The following is a 15342-nucleotide window of genomic DNA, read 5'->3' on the forward strand; positions in this document are numbered from 1 at the left end:
TGTCTGGAATCACACTTACCCTTATTGTGACCACAGTCCTCAAGGTGAGTCTGATTGGGTCTTCAGAGTAAGAGGAGGAGACAAGGAGAAGATCCACCTCTCCATGAGCCTCCCTCTTCCCAGAGCCCTCATTGACTGGGGGCTTTATCCCATAGCTGGCATCCACAAAGGCCCAGTCTCTTAATCTTGACTCTATTCCAGGAATCAGAGCTGCCCCCGAGATAGTGGGGATCCACTGACAGGTACCTCCCTTTGCTTTTCCTGTATCACCTGTGTATTAATATCCTAGGGCTGTCAGAACAAAGTACCACAGACTGGGTGGTTTCAACAATAAAAACTTACTTTCTCACAGTTCTCGAGGCCAGAGGTCCAAGATCAATTGTCAGCAGGATTGTTTTCTTGGGAAGCCTCTCTCCTTGGTTTGGAGATGGCTGTCTTCTCTCTGGGTCTTCCCATGGACTTCCCGTGTGTGTGTGTGTCTCTTAGGACAAGTGTCTGTGTTGGTGCATGGATTAGCGCCCACCCTCATGACCTCATTTTAACTTAATTACTTCTTTAAAGCTCCTCTCTTCAAACATAGCACATTCTGAGGTGCTAGGAAGTTAGGACTCTAACATATGAATTTGTGGGTGTGACACAGTTAGCCCATAACAGCTCACCTGCCTCCCCTTATCCTGGTAGGTGACCTGGCCCCTTCCCCTCCCTTAACCACCTGATCCAGGCAGGCTTGGCTGATCCAGCTCCCCAGTGGCCAGATGTAGGAAGCCAGAGAGAGGAACTAAATGGTTTCCCCCAAAAAATCTGGAGACAAGGCCAAGATGCCCTAGAAGCAGCGGTGGGCAGGGGTGGGGGGTGGGGGGTGGGGAGGTGGTAAAAAGCCTGGCGGGTTGAGATGGTCCTCAGAAGCTGAGGTTTAGCTCCGTGGAGTCAGGCAGCCAGAGTGACATGAATGAGGAGCAGGAAATCCTCCTGAATCAGGAAATCAGTGCAGTGACAGGAGGGTGGCCTGGGTCAGCACCGGAGGCAGCAGCAGGCTCAAGTCCAGGGCTGCTTTCTAGATCTTAGTGGCTCTCACCCAGCCTCACACACTTTATTCAGAATCTGGGCTTTCTCTTCCTTGCCTTGCTGGCCTCATTTTGTGATTCTGTGACATTATACATATTGTTTTTTTCTCTGCTCAAAATCTCCTTCTACCCCAGTATTAACCTCCTAGCACCTGCATGACCTTCTGGATTTTACAAACTTCTGATGTAAAGCCTCCCTAATTCAGTACATTGTCATTTAGTTGCTCAGAGATCCAACTAGAGTATTAAATTCCATGAGAATAGAGACACATCTTAACATTTTGAGTCTTTACATTTGTTAACGCTCAACAAATGCTTACTGAACGAATGTTTTGAATGAGGCTACTCAAGATCTTCCTTTGCACTCACTTGGCTTCTGTATGCCTTGTGTGGCTCTCATTCGGCCTCACAGGTAGGAAAGTGTATAGTGTTTAGCTCAATGCTTTAAATAGTATAAGCACTTCAGTGAAATGCTTACAAATGCCAACTCTGGCACCAGGCTGCTGGGGTTTGTGGTGTTCATGTTTTATTGGCTTGGTGACTATATTGGTTTGCTAGGGCTGCTGTAATAAGTACCACAGACTGGATGGCTAAGACAGAATTTGTTGTCTCAGTTCTGGAGGCCAGAAGTCTGAGAGCAAGGTGTTGGCTGATTGGTTGCTTATGACAATTATGAGGGTGAATCTGTTCATGCCTCTCTCCGAGCATCTAGAGATTTGCTGGAGTCTTGTGTATTCCCTGGCTTCTGCTGCCTTCACCCGGTCTCTGCCTCCATCTTCGTGTGGTACTCTCTCTGTATGCTTGCCTGTGTCCAGGTTTCCCCTCTGGATAAGGAGACCTGTCATATTGGATTAGGGACCCACCCTGCTCCAGTGACTTCAACCTGAGTTAGTTACATCTGCAACAACTCTATTTCCAAATAAGATCACATCCTGAGGTACACATGATTAAGACTTCAACCATATTAATTAAGGTGGGGGTGTATAATCAACCCAGAAGAGTGACCCATGGCAAATTACCTAATTTCTACTTTAGCAAATAGAATAAAATATAGCCTATGTTGTAAAGATACTGTGTGATTCAACAAGTGAATATGTTGAATACTGAGATAGTGCAAAACATAAGTAAGGCCTGCATTAGCATTAGCTGATGTTTTTGGCCATGTGTGTGCCTATCTCCTTCAGTAACCTACAGTGGATGGGGCCTCTGCTAGTCGTATTTATAATGCTCTCACATCATGTATGGTAGAGCAGAGCAGAGCACTTTGTGCCTGATACCTAATCATTGAACTGATTGTTTAAAGCAAGTGTAGGGCAAGAACAATTCAGAGTGATACCAGGGCTGTAACTGAAAGTCCATCTGGCTTTGTGACATAGTGTATTTGGTTGATTACACTTTATCATTCCGTTCACATAGTTGCATCCCAGAGGCTTGTCCTGGGAGGAATTTGAAACCCCTCATCTTTCTTGACCTCTTCTGAGGTTTCCAGCTTTCTCAGAAATGCTCAGGGAATTTGGTATTACATATACAAACGCTGTGTTTTGTCTTCAGGTAGTGAGGAAGCATCCAGCCTGAGTATCTTACCTTTAGTTGTTAGCATAATTGAATGCTGCAGTTCTGTGGTTCTCTACAAGTTTTTGATATTTTCAGGGCAAGACAGAAATAAGAAGGGAAGACCAATGCAACATTTCTTCCTCAGGGGCCTGGGTGGGCCATCTGGCAATCTTTAAATCTGGGTGCCAGATTGAATAAGATGCTTTGGGTGACTTTTTATATGTGTTATTCAGGGAGATGTTGTTTTAACCTCTGTGCTTCATACAACTTCCTAGCTGATAGGAATCTTTTTTGTTTTTGCTTGAAAATTATATGAAACACAGCCCACCAAAGACTAATAAATCAGCAGGAGAATTCCTCAGCTGGTCAGCACAGCAGCTAGTATGGAGAAGGTGGTTGAATTATTCTGAGTAAAGCAAGGACAAGGAAACAAATATGCAAATATCATTCAGCAGACCTGTGAGGCACAGTGTGCATCCTGACTGATATGATCTTCCTCTTGTTCCAGCAATAGCAGACCACCTCCACGTGGGACTCCAAGGGCTGGCATAAGAAAATACTTGCATGGGGGACAGCCAGTTCAGCTTCTAGCCTTGGCTGGGTTGCTCCTTGGTTTCTTGAAATTGATAAGTCATGTCACTTTTCTGCATCTGTTTCCTCTCTTGTACAGTGAGGTTGTAGATGGTAAAGAATCTGTCCGCAATGCGGGAGACCTGGGTTCGACCCCTGGGTCAGGAAGATCCTCTGGAGAAGGGTATGGCAACCCACTCCAGTATTCTTGCCTGGAAAATCCCATGGACAGAGGATCCTGGAGGGCCACAGTCCATGGGGTTGCAAAGAGTTGGACATGACTGAGCACACACCCAAGTCAGTTAAGGCACTAACTGACTGGGGAAGAAATTTTCTTTGGCAAGCTTAATTGAGACAGTGAGTGATTTGGGATCATCTTGGAAGAAAGATGCTCAGTGGCTGGATATTTCTCTGAAGCTGAAAGGCTTATGTTGTGAGAGAAGTTCTGAACTCTCCAGAATTACTGAATAATTCTGGAGAAGGGAAGTGGTGTGAGGGAGGAGGGAGGACACCTATCCAGACCCAGATCCCAAGAGTCTGATTTTTAAGAGCAGAATAAATGTATTTTGATTCAGACATAGTCTCTTATTAGAGCTCTGTTACCTCCAATGTGTTTGTTCTATAGGCCCCTAATTATGTTAACTCCATAATGGAGTTGTGCATGAACTTTAATACTTCTTTAGATCTGTTTTTTGGTTGTTATAAATATTTCGCCTATTTGTAATACTGCTTGAATGACCTTTTGGAAATGTGATTCTTCATCGGCAGGAAGCTTTTTTAGACTAAATATTCTTATTAAAAGGGACCTGGAGAAAAGAAATTTCAGGATGCCTTGGCTCCATCTGTGTGACATACGCATTTCATCAGCTCTCACCCTGGAGGAATAAATCCATTTACTCATCTGTTGTCTCTTCAGGGCTCTGCAGAGCTACCTGCAGGTTGGGCCCCTGGATATTCTCAAGTCGCTAGATGCTCTCAAATCAGGGATGAACTAATTAGCTGCATTTCACATTAGAGGAAAAACCATTGAGAAGATGAAACATTTGAAATTCAGTAAAACCTGGGCCAGATTTTATATTTACATATTTGGTGGAAAATAAAATCCAAATAATCCCACTTCCTTCATGTTTAAATTGTTAAATTGTTGCTTTACTTCTTAATCAGCAAAATCAAGTATGTAATTTGTTGGTCTCGTTAGAAATATTTGTTTTAAATTTTAAAATGTCTTTTGCTATTAAAAAATGTCAGTTCAGTCAAGGGTTTCTTTAGTGATCAGTTGCTACAGACCAGTTGCTACAGAGAAATAGGAGTTACCCTGATCGAATTATTTAATCATTTTGCATTTTAATTTTTATATCTGTAAATTGCTAAGTTACGTCTGACTCTTTTTGAGTCAGACGCAACTTAGCGACTGAACAACAAACTGGAAACATCAATGCTTCACTCACAGTGTTGTGGAATAGATACGAGAAAATAAATGGAACACACATTGTGAAAGGTAGAGGTCTAACATTTTCACTGATTTTACCAAAAGTAAGCCACAAAAGTATAATTATATAAATACATATTATATAACCTAGGTGAGTGATCATACTATCGTGATCACTGGAATGTGATCTTGGAATGCGAAGTCAAGTAGGCGAGCAAAGCTAGTGGAGGTGATGGGATTCCAGCTGAGCTATTTCAAATCCTAAAAGATGATGCTGTGAAAGTGCTGCATTCAATATGCCAGCAAATTTGGAAAACTCACAGTGGCCACGGGACTGGAAAAGGTCAGTTTTCATTCCAATCCCAAAGAAAGACAATGCCAAAGAATGCTCAAACTACAGCACAATTGCACTTGTCTCACACGTGAGCAAAGTAATGGTCAAAATCTCCAAGCCAGGCTTCAACCGTACGTGAACCGTGAACTTCCAGATGTTCAAGCTGGATTTAGAAAAGGCAGAGGAACCAGAGATCAAATTGCCAACATCTGCTGGATCATCAATAAAGCAAGAGAGTTTCAGAAAAACATCTATTTCTGCTTTATTGACTATGCCAAAGCCTTTCTCTGTGTGGATCACAACAAACTGGAAAATTCTTTAAGAGATGGGAATACTAGACCACCTGACCGGCCTCTTAAGAAATCTGTATGCAGGTCAGGAAGCAACAGTTCAAACTGGACATGGAACAACAGACTGGTTCCAAATAGGGAAAGAAATACATCAAAGCTGTATATTGTCACCCTGTTTATTTAACTTATATGAAGAGTACATCATGAGAAATGCTGGGCTGGAGGAAGCACAAGCTGGACTCAAGATTGCTGGGAGAAATATCAATAACCTCAGATATGCAGAAGACACCACCCTTATGGCAGAAAGTGAAGAAGAACTAAAGAGCCTCTTGATGAAAGTGAAAGAGGAGAGAGAAAAAGTTGGCTTAAAGCTCAACATTCAGAAAACTAAGATCATGGCATCTGGTCCCATCACTTCATGGCAGATAGATGGGTAAACAGTGGAAGCAGTGGCTGACTTTATTTTTCTGGGCTCCAAAATCACTGCAGATGGTGATTGCAGTCATGAAATTAAAAGACGCTTGCTCCTTGGAAGGAAAGTTATGACCAACCTAGACAACATATTAAAAAGCAGAGACATCACTTTGCCAACAAAGGTCCGTCTAGTCAAGGCTATGGTTTTTCCAGTGGTCATGTATGGATGTGAGAGCTGAACTATAAAGAAAGCTGAGTGCCAAAGTATTGATGCTTTTGAACTGTGGTGTTGGAGAAGACTCTTGAGAGTCCCTTGGACTGCAAGGAGATGCAACCAGTCCATCCTAAAGGAGACCAGTCCTGGGTGTTCATTGGAAGGACTGATGTTCAAGCTGAAACTCCAATCCTTGGGCCACCTGATGCGAAGAGCTGACTCATTTGAAAAGACCTTGATGCTGGGAAAGATTGACGGCAGGAGGAGAAGAGGACGACAGAGGATGAGATGGTTGGATGGCATCACTGACTCAGTGGACATAGGTTTGGGTAGACTCTGGGAGTTGGTGATGGACAGGGAGGCCTGGCGTGCTGTGATTCATGGGGTCGCAAAGAGTCGGACATGACTGAGCGACTGAACTGACCTGGACTGCAAGGAGATCCAACCAGTCCATGCTAAAGGAAATCAATCCTGAATATTCATGGGAAGGACTGATGCTGAAGCCGAAACTCCAATACTTTGGCCACCTGATGCGAAGAACTGACTCATTGGAAAAGGCCCTGATTCTGGGAAAGATTGAAGATGGGAGGAGAAGGGGACGACAGAGGGTGAGATGTTCGGATGGCATGATTGATTTTATGGACATAAGTTTGAGCAGGCTCTGGGATTTGGTGATGGACAGGGAAGCCTGGCGTGCTGCAGTCCATGGGATTGCAAAGAGTTGGAAACGACTGAGCAACTGAACTGACTGATATTATATAACCTAACTGTAACCATAGTTATATAGTCATATAACTAAATACTGTTTATATCTTCCCAGAGGAAGCAAATCAAAATTTAATTTTTTATTCTAACATAAAATAGTCTATTATATTCTAAATATGCTAACATTTATCATTTCATTTAGCATTTTCATTCTATAATTGCATCAGAGACTCAGTCTTGAAGATTGCTATGGATGGAAAAACGTCCTCCCTGGGGAAATGACTCATTTGTAAAAGTGGAGGCATGGACAGAAGGGGAGACCCTCTACCTGTTGACGTGAGTCCTCTCCTACTGTGTGCTCCCTCAGATCCAGCAAGTAGCCCAGCTAAAAGCAGAGGGTAGAAACAGATCTGAGTTCTCAGACTCCATGGTTTCATTATGACTCACATTGTTAAGATGCCCCTGGTCTGAACAGGACAGTGTTTATCAGTTAGTTCACCTCCATGTAACTGACACAAAATGCAAATTAACAGTGACTTAAACACAGAGGAACATTTTTTTATCTTATGTGAAAGAAGTCTGATTGAGGGAACCTAAATCACTGTGGCAGCTACACAAAATTTGTTTAACCCCAGGCTGCTTGCATCTTCCTGCTCACTGTCTTAGTACACAGCTTATCTCCTGCAAGTCACCTCAACATCCAAGATGACAGCTGGAGCTTCAGCCAAGAAATCCATGTTCTAGGCCATAAGATGGATAAAGGGGGGGACTCAAAATTGTCTTTCCCTAGCTTTTCCTCCCCCTTTTAAGGAACCTCCCAGGAAGTCTCTCCCAGCAAATTTATGTGCTCATCTCAAAGGTCAGAACTTAGTCATTAGCCACACTTTGCTGCAAGAGTGGCTAGACTGTAAAGTATTTCAGTTGGTACATTCTTGCCAACAGTAATGTTAGGCATTTTATTAATAAGGTGAAAGGCAAGAATGGATTTGGATAGGCAACTAACAGTTACCACACAGACTATACATTTCTTGGGACTTTCCAGGGAATGCGTGGAAAGGAAAAATTACGATCTAGGAGAATCGCTGCCTGGTGACTTGACCAGCTGTCCACTTCTACCCTCCCATTCTTACTGGACAGTGATCACTGAAAGTCTGGCTCACCCACCACAGGGCAATAAAAGAGTATTAATAGTGCATCTGTTGTGCACTTGCTGTTTACCAAGCCATGTATAATCGTTTTTCCTGTATTAACTCATTGTCTCAGAGCAACCCATAAAGTAACTGCTAATATTAGTCCTGTTCTACATATATAGAAGCCAAGGCTTGAGATTAATTAATTTGACCAAGATTACTAGGAGATAGAGAAGGAGAGCAGGTCAGTCGTCTCCAAAGCAAGTATACTCATAGTTAATGTGCTGTGCATTACACCTACAAGGAAAGAGGAAAAGTCATGATGAGGTGACAATAAATTATGTCCTGGAACTAAAGTGAAAAATAGTGTATTAAAATTCTAAAAGAGAATTTTTTACAAAGATAAAGACATGATTCTCATGCAGATATTAACATGTGACAGATACTTTATTTAACTCATGAATAGGTAAACTAGTAAGATGTTAAACCTGTTCAAAGGCGACCTCAAGGAACCACATATGTAGGCAATAAGGAACTCTGGAAAGAATTTATACATAGATGGAAGACTGGTCCATCTGTAGGGCAGTCATCGTTCAGATTCCTCCAGATATAATTCCATTCAGTTTCTAAGGATAAGAAGTACTTGCATCATCATTAGTTTTCTTACAGAGTTGAAAAATAACTCTAAGACTCTGAAAGGTGAAGAACACCCTGAAAGGTTATACTGCACAGGACACTCAGTAACCTTTTTGTCCATTTTAAAATATAGATTAACAGCTTTTCCTGGGAATTGCCTAGTGGTCCAGTGGTTAAGACTTTGCCTTCCAATGCTGGGGATGTGGGTTCAACACCTGGTCAGGGAGCTAAGATCCCACATGCCTGGGGGGCAAAAAACCAAAACATAAAGCAGAAGCAATATTGTTACAAATTCAATAAAGACTTTGAAAATGATCCACATCAAAAAATTCTTAAAAAAAAAAAAAAAACCTTTTCCTGACATACCTGAATTACCCTTTCTCTGTTGTCAAATGTTCCAGCATTTAGAGAGACATAAAGAATATCCCCCAGACCCCTTTTACCTACCTACCTTCCATTCATCTGCAAAGAGGAAGAGAAGCACACAGAATCATCTTTTCAAACTGAGGTGGAGACTGAATTCCAAAGGCTGCCATGTCCCCTTTAGTGAGCTAATTAACAGATACTTACCCGATGCCTTTCATGTGCCAGATACTCTGCTGGATGAGCACAGTAGGCATGGAAACTGCTGTCAGAAACTTGCAGTCTGCAGGGGACAACTTACCTTCCCATGGAGGGAAAATTAGCTGGCTAATAGGATATATAAAGGTACAAACCCTCCCTCCCCCCAACACACACATACACACAGCTCTGAGTTGCTTCTGCAGACATATTTCTTAGTGCTTATTTTATAACTTGGTCAAAGCATCCTTTCCAAGTTTACACAGGTTGTCTGCCTTCTGGATGTTCTTCTTTCCCAGGCCTTGAGCATCCTGGAACATCATTAGAGGGAAACAACGATGTGTTTTAAAGTTGCCAGGACGTTTTTGTTCTTATTGGCGGCCATGCTGTAGAATTAGTAGCATTTCCCTCACAGAGGCTTCATGTTATTTCCTTATGTCACCTTTGGAGATCCTGCAGTGGTAAAGGGGTGTATAATCACCCAGTGCAAAGAAACTTCCAAACCCCACAAGCCCTGTCCCCGTAAGTCACCCTTAAGAGAAACAGGAAAAAGGTCCTTCTCTTTGCCTCTCCTTCCCATCATTCTGTCAGTCACTGTTTGTCTGTCTCGCTCTGTGTGTTGTCCTCATTGACCCTGCCAAATAGTTCTTGTTTGCAAAGGATTTTTGTACTCAGAGCTCTGACTGGTTCCTCCAGAGGCCCGTTTATCCTTTCTTAACCACAGATTCCAGGAGGCCCTGATATCTGCACACCAGTAATGACATACCAGTGGCCTAAGAAGGGTGATATGTGATGCTTAGTGTTCACCTTGATTGCAGGCAGGAGGCAGCTGTACACTAAGGAACGGAGAGGAGAAGGGGGGGGACAGTTACCACAGGTATTTCCTCTGAACCTTCTCAGAAAGCCAACCCATGATACTACTGCCTCTGATAACAGTTATGGATAGCTATACACCACTAAAGCCCCATACATCTGCCACTGCCAAAGCCCCATACATCTGCCACTGCCAAAGCCCCATACATCTGCCACTGCCTTGTAACATGTCCTTGGCTTGGACACTGACCTCCCCAGGACTCAGTTTCCTAAGTTCTAAAATGACGGGGTCCAAACAGTGAGTTAGGAAGAACTTTAGCATAAATACTCTGTTTCAGTAAACTAAAGTCACTGAGTTTTTTAAAAGTAAGGTGAATAGGACTTTTTAAAATATTTAAGCAGACGTTCAGAATTGTTCACTAAGGAATGGGGTTAAAAGGAGAGAACCAAAGGATTGTTTTAGGTATTCTGTTGTTTGAGGGACTGCTCATTGACTTTTTAAAATTAAAGAAATATTGAACATGAGGAAGGGGAGTCAAACTGTATACGAGTGTGTAAAATAAAAAACAGTGTTCTCCCACCCATTCCTCTTGTGCCTGATCACATTTCCCAGTGTGATCTACTGCGACCTTCTGGTTTTAATTGTTTTAGCTGATGACCGTGATAACTTTATATCATGATATTCATATTTCTGTTTCCTGAGCTATCTACTCTGGATGTACTGCTGACTCCCAGTATAATAGAGGAAGAACTTTCCTCTTCTATGTAACTCCCAATTTTGTTTGGTTGTATTATCTCTAGATAGTCAAGATTTAGAATATGTAGTTCACTAAGTATTGCTTTGTTTATAGATTGCATCAGAAAATTTACCCCCTGTACAAAAAGTGTATTAAGTATAATGACCATATAAATACCTTTCATTATGGAACCAACTAGTTTCGTAGACTAATAGAAAAAGAATCCTGTGACACTGAACTCTTGCTAGTCTGGAAGAATGTGCTATTCATTAAAAATGGGTATAATTCTTATTTCTTTTCAGATTTCTACTCTTCCTCTAGTTTATACTCAGATTGCCACTGTTTCTTCTATCTTTGCTATTGTTGTTATCTATGTTATCCCTTTTCTTTTAAAAAGAAGTTTTTTGAGGTAGATCATTTTTAAGTCTCTGTTGAATTTGTTACAGTATTGTTTCTGTTTTATGTTTTAGCCTTTTGTCCATGAGACGTGTGGGCTTCTACCTCCCCAACTAGGGATTGAACCCACCCCCCTCATTGGAAGGCGAAGTCTCAATCACTGGACCGCCAGGAAATATTTCTTATATTTGTTTTTCTTCTTGACTAATTCCTTGTATTTTTTCACTGTGACACACAAAATCTTTGAGGCTTTTATATCTAAAAAAGTTTTCTATTTCCTCAAAGTTTTTGGATTTGGGGCTCAAAAGTCATTTTCCCTCTGAACTTACTTTGTTGTCTGCTAATGGCCTGTGCTGCTGGTGAGAATTCTGGCATCAGTATAATTTTTGTTCATCAGAAGCTGTGACTTTTTAAAAGCTTTAGGGATCTTTGTCATAATTCCTGAAAGTGAAAGTGAAACTCAGTCAATCATGTCCAACTTTTTGTGACCCCATGGACTGTATAGTCCATGGAATTCTCCAGGCCAGAATACTGGAGTGGGTAGCCTTTCCCTTCTCCAGAGGATCTTTCTAACCCAGGGATCAAACCCAGGTCTCCCACATTGCAGGTGGATTCTTTACCAGCGTAATTGCTGGGGTTGTCAAATTTGCCGTTATGTATTTAGATGTGAGCTAACTTTTTAAACTGTCTACTCTGTGTCATTCTCAGTAAGCTCTTTCAGTTTGAAGACTAAGATCTTTCTTGAGTTTTGGGATATTTTCTATTATTTATTTAACTATTGATATTATACCTATGTCAATTTGACTGTTCTTTTATGATTTCTGTCTCTTTGAGTTTGCTCTGTTCTCAGATTTTTTCAAAGTTATCTTACAGTTCACTATCTTGGTCTTAAGTTTTGACAGTTTACCACCTGAATTTATTTTCTAGTAATCATATTCTTAATTTTATAGCAGCCTATTGTGGTTTTATGGCTATAAAATCTCACCTCTCTGAGGTTAGTCATTTTTTAAAAATAGTGATGTTTCCTTATGAGTCATTTGTTCTATTTGTTACTCTCCAACTTTCTCTTTCATGCTATTTACTTTCCTCCAATGTTTAGAAATCCTTGTTTACTCACTCTGAGCTGATGAAGGACTAGGTTGCTTAGTACAGAGAGTGTGAGTCTGTGTCTCCAACACATCTCCCCCTTAACAGGGAGAGCAGATCAAAGCCTTTGCTCCGTGGAGATGTGCTGGCAGGTGAGCTTCCCTGTATGTGTACATGGATGTGTGTGTAGCTCACTGGTAGCTTAGTGACCTGCACTGTTGCCACAGTAAGAGCTTTATCCTTGGGAATGGAACTTTGGGTGGCACCGCCTCATAATTTTCTTCCCATTGGGACCCAAAGTTACCCAAGCTCTTCTGTGTTTTTCTTTTGGGCTTTAAAATCCACATTAGGATTCCTGCTAGGACGTACCACAAAAGCCTTGCTAAGAGCTTTAGCCAGGAACAAAAGCCACCGAGGCCAGTCTCATAGAGTCCGTATTCCTAAGATGGGTGGGAGGGTGGACATACTAGCCTAGATAGTGATCCCATGGGCTCTTCTGCTCTTGACATTTGATGACTTGAAATTTGAAAGTTTTCCTCCCAAACTGCCTTATAGAAAGCTGTCCTTAGCTCTGAAATTTAGGGGTTCAGAAAAATGTGCTCGGTTTTTTCCATCAGTCCAATCCAATCTGCTTTCTATCTTACAGAATTCTCTCAGATTCTCTCCTCTCTTGATAGTTCTTTTTAATGTACATGCATATTAAAGTTTCTTTCTGATTTATTTCATTTCCTGTATTTCTGTGGGATCTCAGAAAAGAGAGGAGACAGTTATATTTGCTTAGATTCCTAGTTTTACTAATAGTTATCTTTAAAGAAAAATCATTTAGCTGTATTTATAAAAATAATGCCTTCTAATAAAGAAATTAAGCAATTGAGAAATTTAGCAAAGAAGAAAAATTTAAACCCCTATAATAATTATCATTAATATCACTTGAATCCACATTTCAGACATTTTTCTATCTAAATATACAAGGAGAAGAATGGATAGACAGAAATATTTTTAGAAAAATCAGATTATCTGATCTGTAATGTTTTGAATAAAAAACATATTGAATTTTGTTGAATTTAACAAGGAAAAGAAACTAAGAATAAAAGAGAAATTGTTTTAACTTTGAATAAGTCCTTCACATAAAAAGAAATTGCTTCCTACTGGGATTAACATATGCACACTACTATATATAAAATAGATAACTAATAAGGACCTATTGTATAGCACAGGTAACTCTACTCAGTTCTCTATACTGGCCTATATGGGAAAGACTATAAAAAAGAGTGGATAAAGGTGTAACAGATTCACTTTACTGTATACCTGAAACTAACACAACATAGAAAATAAACTATCAGTTCAGTTCAGTCGCTCAGTCGTGTCCCATTCTTTGCGACCCCATGAATTGCAGCACGCCAGGCCTCTCTGTCCATCACCAACTCCCAGAGTCTACCCAAACCCATGTCCATCGAGTCGGTGATGCCATCCAACCATCTCATCCTCTGTCGTCCCCTTCTCCTCCCGCCCCCAATCCTTCCCAGCATTAGGGTCTTTTCCAATGAGTCAACCCTTCGCATGAGGTGGCCAAAGTATTGGAGCTTCAGCTTCAACATCAGACCTTCCAATGAACACCCAGGATTGATCTCTTTTAGGATGGATTGATTGGATCTCCTTGCAGTCCAAGGGACTCTCAAGAGTCTTCTCCAACACCACAGTTCAAAAGCATCAATTCTTCGGCGCTCAGCTTTCTTCACCGTCCAACTCTCACAACCATACATGACCACTGGAAAAACCATAGCCTTGACTAGACGGACTTTTGTTGGCAAAGTAATGTCTCTGCTTTTAAATAATGCTATCTAGGTTGGCCATAACCTTCCTTCCAAGGAGTAAGCGTCTTTTAATTTCATGGCTGCAATCACCATCAGCAGTGATTTTGGAGCCCAAAAAAATAATGTCTGACACTGTTTCCACTGTTTCCCCATCTATTTCCCATGAAGTGATGGGACCAGATGCCATGATCTTAGTTTTCTGAACATTGAGCTTTAAGCCAACTTTTTCACTCTCCTCTTTCACCTTCATCAAGAGGCTCTTTAGTTCTTCTTCACTTTCTGCCATAAGGGTGGTGTCATCTGCATATCTGAAGTTATTGATATTTCTCCCGGTAATCTTGATTCCAGCTTATGTTTCTTCCAGCCCAGCATTTCTCATGATGTACTCTGCATATAAGTTAAATAAGCAGGGTGACAATATACAGCCTTGACGTACTCCTTTTCCTATTTGGAGCCAGTCTGTTGTTCCATGTCCAGTTCTAACTGTTGCTTCCTGACCTGCATGCAGGTTTCTCAAGAGACAGGTCAGATGGTCTGGTATTCCCATCTCTTTCAGAATTTTCCACAGTTGATTGTGATCCACACAGTCAAAGGCTTTGGCAAAGTCAATAAAGCAGAAATAGATGTTTTTCTGGAACTCTCTTGCTTTTTCGATGATCCAGCGGATATTGGTAATTTGATCTCTGGTTCCTCTGCCTTTTCTAAAACCAGCTCCAATAAAAAAAAAAAAAAAAATTGAAGAGAAATTGCTTCCTGATGGATTCCTGTAAAGTTTTGGAAAATATTAAGAAACTGAATCTTTTTAAACGTCATTATAAAAATTCACTCCTTCCTATAAGAGAAGTGAAATCATCAGTGTTCCCATAGCTCCACCTTCCTCCTGTCAGTTCAGTTCAGTCACTCAGTCATGTCCAACTCTTTGTGGCCCCATGGACTGGTACACTCCAGTCTTCCCTGTGCATCACCAGATCCTGTAGCTTACTCACACTCATGTCCATTGAGCCGGTGATTCCATCCAACCATCTCATCCTCTGTCATCCCCTTCTCCTCCTGCCTTCAATCTTTCCCAGCATCAGGGTCTTTTCCAATGAGTCAGTTCTTCTCGTCAGGTAGCCGAAGTATTCGATCTTCAGCATTAGCCCTTCCAATGAATATTCAGTACTGATTTCCTTTAGGATTGACTGGTTTGATCACCTTGCAGTCCAAGCGACTCTCAAGAGTCTTCTCCAACACCACACTTCAAAATCAATTCTTTGGCGCTCAGCCTTCTTTATGGTTCAACTCACATCCATACATGACTACTGGAAAAGCCGTAGCTTTGACTAAATGGACCTTTGTCAGCAAAGTAATGTCTCTGCTTTTTAATATGCTGTCTAGGTTGGTCATAACTTTTCTTTCAAGGAGCAAGCATCTTTTAATTTCATGACTGCAGTCACCATCTGTTGTGATTTTGGAGCCCAAGAAAATAAAGTCTGTCACTGTTTCCATTATTTCCCCATCTGTTTGTCATGAAGTGATGGGACTGGATGCCATGATCTTAGTTTGAGTTTTAAGCCAGCTTTTTCACTCTCCTCTTTCACTTTCATCAAGAGGCT

At 41.3% G+C, this 15342-nt stretch overlaps 1 long non-coding RNA gene and 1 pseudogene across 2 annotated transcripts in view; one reads left to right on the top strand and one right to left on the bottom strand.

Annotated features, from left to right (window-relative positions):
• The window catches only part of LOC145516332 (histone-arginine methyltransferase CARM1-like), a 244702-nt pseudogene that overhangs the window by 156059 nt on the left and 73301 nt on the right, over positions 1-15342 (top strand). The window lies entirely within an intron of this gene.
• LOC145510660 (uncharacterized) lies at positions 8133-12144 on the bottom strand. Its single transcript, XR_014057178.1, has 4 exons — positions 11965-12144; positions 9668-9737; positions 8450-9354; positions 8133-8330 (listed from the first exon to the last, which is right to left on the bottom strand). It is a non-coding gene; the product is annotated as an uncharacterized LOC145510660 (long non-coding RNA).

Source organism: Giraffa tippelskirchi, chromosome 1, assembly GCF_054371585.1.
Source record: "Giraffa tippelskirchi isolate mGirTip1 chromosome 1, T2T-mGirTip1v1.2.pri, whole genome shotgun sequence".
Taxonomy (NCBI): Eukaryota; Metazoa; Chordata; class Mammalia; order Artiodactyla; family Giraffidae; genus Giraffa; species Giraffa tippelskirchi.